The following is a 7,381-nucleotide window of genomic DNA, read 5'->3' as shown; positions in this document are numbered from 1 at the left end:
ATTCTGCAGTTTCTTAATCCAAATAAACCAAGATAAATAACGTTCTCCTGCTTTATAAGCCTTCTACAGCAAGGATAATCTTCTAACCCCAGAAATAATTACTCATCCTTTTCTACTGTGGCAATGGTGGACAAATCTAGGCCCGCATCTGTGCCAGCACCACAAAATCACGTGAGATACTAATTCCACTCTATAAATCCTTAGTAAGACCACACCTAGAGTACTGCATCCAGTTTTGGTCACCAAACTATTAAAAAGATGTTGAGATTTTAGAAAGAGTGCAGAGAAGAGCAACCAAGATGATTAGGGGACTGGATACTAAAACATGCGATGAACGGTTGCAGGAACTGGGCATGGCTAGTCTAGTGAAGAGAAGGACCAAGGGAGACATGATAGCAGTGTTCCAGTATTTGAGGGGCTGCCACAGAGAGGAAGGGGTCAAGCTATTTTCCAAAGCACCTGAAGGCCAGACAAGGAATAATGGATAGAAACTGAACAAGGAGAGACTCAGCCTGGAAATAAAAAGAAATTTTCTGACGGTGAGAACAATCAACCAAAGGAACAGAAGTTGCCTTTGGAAGTTGTGGGAGCTTCATCACTGGAACTTTCAAGAAGAGGCTGGACTGCCATCTGTCAAAAATTGGTGTAGGGTCTGCTTGGGCAGGGGGTTGGATTAGATGACCTACAAGGTCCCTTCCAACTCTGTTAATCCGTATGTATATCTATATCCCAAACTGGCAAAGCATATATCTTTTGCTTTATTTTTCTGGAGTGGGTAATTCTGGGTAATTGGAGAAAAGCAGGTGTTTGTCAGAGACTTAAAACATCAGTTTAGTTTCTTAAACATATCTGAGGTGCCCCATATTTCCTTTGGGAGAGGGTGTTTAAAGGGCTATATAGGTTTGAAATACTCTCCCTTTTGAGAGAGAAAAAAAGACCAAAGGTTAAACTCTGACCACTCTGGTGATGTACCGTATTTTTTGGAGTATAAGACACACCGGACTATAAGACGCACCTACCTTTTTTGGTGAGGAAAAGAAGAAAAAGAAATCTCCCTCTGCCTCTGAGCAATTTTGCCTCCTTGCAGCAAACAGCAAACAGCCTGTTTTACTTTCATTTTCGTTTTCAGCATAGTTTGATTAGCACAAGGGGGAAAAAAATCAGCTCCAGCAATTTTCTTCCTTGCAGCAAGCAGCAGAGCCTGTGCAAAACAGCTGAGAGCAAATCAGCTGAGAGTCAGGAGGCCGATCAAATCAAATCAACTTGTGCTAATTAGGCTGTGCTGAAGCTGAAAGAAGTTGTTTTTTCTTGCTGTTTGCTTGCAAGGACATAACTGCTGGGAGGCAGAGGCCAAAGGATGGGGGCCAGTGGGTGGGCGGGGCTACATTTGGTGTATAAGATGCGCCTAAATTTTCACCCCCTTTTAGGGGGGAAAAAGGTGCCTCTTATACTCTGAAAAATACGGTAATCCATCAACACTATTCTTTCTGCAGCTTTGGTTTAGAAACAATCACAAACTGCTACTCTACCCTTGGGATTTTAATGGAAAATTAACACATAGGGAAAAAATTCCAGCTCTACCATTGTTTCTATTCCAGAGGTATATCCTGGGCCAGACTTACATGTAGTTCTTGACTTACAACCTTTCATTTAGTGACTCAAGTTATAACAGCACTGAAAAAAGAGACTTACGACCATTTTTCACACTTACAACTGTAGCAGCATCCTCTCAATCACGTGACCAAAATTGGGCACTTGGCAACTGACATGTATTTATGACAGTTGCAGTGTTCCGGGGTCATGTGATCAACTTTTGCAACCTTCTGAGAAGTAAAGTCAACGGGGAAGCCAGATTCACTTAATAACCATGTTATTAACTTAACAACTGCAGGGGTTCACTTAGCAACTGTGGCAAGAAAGGTTTTGTAAAATGGGGTCAAATTCATGTAACCACTGTTACCATTTAGCAACATAAATTTTGGGCTCAGTTGTGGTTGTAAGTCAAAGATTGCCTGTATCTTCCTGAGCAATGGGAACAGAGGTGGGTTTCAGCAGGTTCTGACCAGTTCTGGAGAACCAGTAGTGGAAATTCTGAGTAGTTTGGAGAACCGGGAGTAAAGATTCTGACTGGCCACGCCCCCATCTATTCTCTGCCTCCCAATTCCCAGCTGATCAGGATTTTGCAGTAACCTTCCCCTCGATTGGGGAGGAAATGGAGATTTTACAGTATTCTTTCCTTATCTTGAACAGAATCCATATGCGATAGTGGCGAATATCTGTAGCTCAGCTGTAGGACGAAGATGGAGGTCCACTCTCCAAGATTGTGGGTTGGTTTGGTTTTCAGACATTTCGTTACCAGTGCTAGTAACATCTTCAGCAGAGTTAAGAGGAATAAGCTTCACTCAAGATGTTGCCTAGCCTGGTAATGAAATGTTTGGAAACCAACCCACAAGCTTGGAGAGTGAATTTCCACCTTCAGAATCCATGTTTCAAACATCTTGAACGTATCCTATGACTATCACTAAGTGTTGTATCTTATGATTCTTTTTTAAAAAAATATTTTTATTAAACAGTTTTTTAAAAAAAACAAAAAGAAACATTAACACTTTCAACAGTTTCATGTCAGTAATCCATACTTTCTCTCTCTTATCCTAGTATATCTTTTATACATATATTTCTAATATATATATATATATCAGGGGTGGGTTCTAAATTTTTTTACTATCGGTTCTGTGGGCGTGGCTTATTTTGTGGGTGTGGCTTGGAGGTCATGTGACTAGGTGGGCGTGGCTAGCTGGTCAGAGTCATTTCTGGAAGGTCCTCGCACTTACGACCAATTCTCGCACTTACGACCCGACTCATTTCTTTGCTTTTAACACTGATCAGCTGTAGGACGGCCCTTTGAAGCCCCACGGCAAGAGTTTAAACAGTTTTTTTCCCTCTAGTCATTAGCTGGCGCTCAGGAGGCAGCAATAGATTGGGGGTGGGACCAAATAAAAGGTAAGAATAACGTGGGTGGGTGGGTGGGGGAAGGCGGGGGGGAGAACCGGTTCGGTGACGTCATATCACCACTACCAGCTCGGCCGAACCAGACCAAACCGGGAGGAACCCACCACTGATATATATATATACTATATTATTCTAATTGTTTTATTTACATTAGACATAAACGTGTATTTCCTTTCCACAATTTTTGCTTCTTCCCATTTGTTCTTATATTTCTACTCCTAATTCAACTGTTATTTAATCTTTCCTTGTCCTTTTTTCCCTTTTCCTCCAACCATTTATACCATCTCTCCCAGACTAGGTAGTATTCTGTTTCCTCTTTTTCTTGTATCTCCTTCGTTAAGATTATCCATTTCCGCACACTCCATGATTTTTCTAATCACATCATCTTCTGATGGTATATTGTTATTTTTCCAGTTCTGAGCGTAAACTATTCATGCTGCTGTAATTATGTGAATGATTAAATACCGTATTTCTTTTTCATATGACTCTGAAATTATTCCCAGTAATCATGATTCTTGATGAGTGTATTTTTATGTACACTGAGAGCTGATGCACCAAAGACAAATTCCTTGTGCGTCCCATCCAAGAATTCTATTCTATTCTATATTGATTACGGAGATTTATTCCAGCATTTTTCTCTCTTGTCAAAAACAGAATCCAGAGTAGTGTTTTTCAGCCTTGGCAACTTTAAGATGAGTGGACTCCAATTTCAAGAATTCCCCATCCAACATGCTTAAAAGTTGCCAAGGTTAAAAAAACCAGGGATCTGGAGCATGTCATTGGTACAGATATCACAGACGATAGCGGAAGGATATGCGTTCATAACGATGCTGTGATGTGCAATCCCAACTGGCATGTTGCGTAGCAGCCACAAAATAGCCAATTCCTGGTGGATACCAATAACCTCTAGTTAACCCCAGGAGAAGTAAATATACCAACGTATACTTGTAAAGTTGCACAAGCCTTCCCCCTTAAGTGTGACGAAACCTTGCTCCGTGCAACAGAAACCAAGGATAAAATGTTACGCTCAGGCAGAATAGGTGCGTGACAGAAATGTGTTTAATGAACAGTAGTTATTGTTCAATGTGCCTCCCTTTGTAATCACTCTGGAAGAATGGGTGTGAGAACGGTTGTAGGAATTGAATATGTCTAGTTTAATGAAAAGAAGAACTAGGGATGACATGATAGCAATGTTCCAATATCTATGTTGCCACAAAGAAGAGGGAGTCAAGCTATTCTCCAAAGCACCAGAAGATAAGAAGCAGTGAATGGAAACTGATCAAGGAGAGAAGCAACTTAGAACTAAGGAGGCATTTCCTGACAGAACAATTAATCGGTGGAACAACTTGCCTCCAGAAGTTTTGGGTGCTCCCAAGGCTGGCAGTTTTTAAGAAGAGATTGGACAACCATTTGTCTGAAATGGTAGAGATTTCCTGCTTGACTGGGGGTTGGACTAGAAGACCTCCAAGGTCCCTTGTTATTCTATAAAAAAAATTTAGGCTCTTTGGTAAAGCTTCATTCCAGGTGACTTTACATCGGGGTGAAATGCTCCCGATTCGGACTGGATCGCCCGATCCGGTAGCGATGGAGGCGGGTGGTTCAGAGAACCGGTAGCAAAAATCCCTGCCCCGCCCCCACATTCCCAGCTGAGCCGCACAATCATCAGAGGCTTTTTTTTACTTTTAAAAGCATTTTTTCTACAACCTCTTCAGCTGAAAAAATGCTTTTAAAAGTAAAAAAAAAAAAAGCCTCTGATGATTGCGAGGCTCAGCTGGGATCATCAAAGGCTTTTAAAAGAAAAAAAACTCTTTTTTTCTTTTAAATGCCTCTGATGATCCAAGTTGAGTTGCCTGATCGTCAGAGGCATTTAAAAGAAAAAAAAGTCTCTGCCATCAGGCAACTCCGCTGGGATCGTCAGAGCCTTTTGAAAGTATTTTTTTTTCAACCTCTTCGCCGAAGAGGTTGTAGAAAAAATGCTTTTAAAAGTTAAAAAAAAAAATGGCCACGCCCACCCAGTCACATTACCCCCCACCATCAAGCTACGCCCCCAGAACTGGTAGTAACAAATTTTAGAATTCACCACTGCTTTACATCCATAAAGTTTTCTTGGCAGCAGTGAGTGGTGTGCTTTTATCATTGCCTTTTCCCAGAATATGTTCCACTTCCAAGCCTAATCTTCGATCGTCCTTGAGGTTTCCCATCCAAACACTAACCAGGCCTTTGTCTGCTTAGCTTCTGAGCAGAAAGGGGTGGCTGAAATATATTTAATGACATATATTTCACGTGAAAGGATATAGTTAGCTGCCCTTGACTTACAACACTTGTCCATGACTATTTGAGGTGACAATAGTACTGGAAAATGTGCTTACGACTGGTTCTTGCATTTACAACCATTGCAGCAATGCAGATACCTAACGTGTATTTGGCACAGTTCCACCATCCTGGAGTGATATGATCGCCATTCGTGAGCCTCCCAGCTTATGTTTTTACTTAAGTTTTGCTTAACAACCATGGCAAAAAGATTCATAAAATCAGACACAAATTTAATTACTTCATGAAAATGGGAGCACTAGATACCAAAACCCCATTTCCAAATAACACAACCGTTGAAACGTGTTAATGCTTTAGCCCTTTTTTGTGTGAAAAAAGTGGAGAGGAATAAATTTGTGTGTGGATTACTGTTCCAATGAATTGAATTGTTGTCTGCTGTGAAGCATCTGTAGTGGCTAGATAATAGTATCATAAATGCAAGCTTCCCTTGCTTTTAGCATCCAGATGGATGCTAAAAGGATGGATGCTTTTCAAACCCTTTTAGCATCCAGATGGAAACAGAGTGACTTGCTCTCACCTGATCAAAACTCCACCAATCTGCCCAACTCTAGCATATGAACCATAAATGAGAATAATCTATGATACAGATTTCAGAATGGTGTTTTCATTTCAGGATTACACCGAAGGGCCAACAGGCAAACGTAATTTCCAGAGACTTGGTTCAGTCTTCATATCCCAGGGGTTTGCAACCTTAAAACACTCAAAGAGCCATTTGGACCCGTTTCCCACAGAAAAGAAAACACCGGGAGCCTCAAAACCTGGGTGGGCGTGGCCAACTCAATGTCACTCACTTCCACCAGTCACATGATCCCCTAGCCATGCCTACCCACCCGGTCATTTGGGTAGAGAACCGGTTGTTTAAAAATACCGGGAACCACAAAACCCTTTTGACATCTCTCTCTCCCTCTCCCCACCTCTCTCTATATCTCTCGTCTCTCTCTCTCTCCCCCTCTCTCTGTATCTCCCCCAGGCCACTTCTCCATCACCCACTGTCGCCCTTACCTTCTCAGGCCAGGCGAGTGACTGGGAGGGGAGGGTGAGGAGCGGGGCCAGCCAGTGGTGGAATCACCCGACAGGGAGCCACAGCAGAGGGCCCAAAGAGCCGCATGCGGCTCTGGAGCCGCAGGTTGCTGACACCTGTCATATCCAGAACAGCAGCAAAATAATAATAATAATAATAATAATCATCATCATCATCATCATCATCATCATCATCATCATCATCATCATCATCATCTACAAAAGTACAAATATTGCTTTAGAAACAGGATCCCTAAAGTCAATGGTTGCTGGCTTTGATTACCTATGAGTTTACATTCCAAAATGATTAAATCTAGAACTTTTAGCCGTGTCTTACATATTTGTGAGACCCACATCTGTTACAGTGCCGATTAAAAGTCTGGCCAAATTTTATTGGAATAGTGGATTTCTGTCAACTCTTAAATTTGTGTCTCCAATTCCTGTTTGGAAAGATGGCACATTTTTAGTAGCACAATTCAAATTACTTAATAGATCCACCATGATGACTGGCACTATTCATTATAATGTATGACAGCAAGGAGCATTTCATACAAGAATACATACCGTGTAAAGATGGGCAATTAATTTTCTGAAGGTGCCACATGAGAAACGTGGATTGTTGTAGAAGGCCAAATAGGGATTGTGAAGGTGCGTAGGCATGCATGCACGCACATACTAAATTAAATCAAAATTGCAATCACCTTCAAAATAAAAGCAATCCAGTTGTATTGCCCCCAAAAATGTTTTCCATTTCAATAAATTGATACATAATAGCAACAAAATATAATCAAATGCACAAATGAAGATTAAGTTACATACTTCATGAACACAAAATATTGCTGCCCTATTGGATAGGTTGTTTTCTTGTGTAAAAAGAATGTTGTGCCCCATCAGTTTGTCAGCTCACATAAATGTATTGTCTAATTGAAGGATATTCCCAATTCCTTCAAATGGCACAAAAATTAAGCCAAAGGTTAGGAAAAAAGAAGCAAAATATTTCAACAGAAAATAAAAATAATTA

Source organism: Pituophis catenifer, unplaced genomic scaffold (genome assembly GCF_029215685.1).
Source record: "Pituophis catenifer annectens isolate HBS135680 unplaced genomic scaffold, rPitCat1.0.hap2 SCAF_3, whole genome shotgun sequence".
Lineage (NCBI taxonomy): Eukaryota > Metazoa > Chordata > Lepidosauria > Squamata > Colubridae > Pituophis > Pituophis catenifer.
This window is presented reverse-complemented; position numbering follows the sequence as displayed.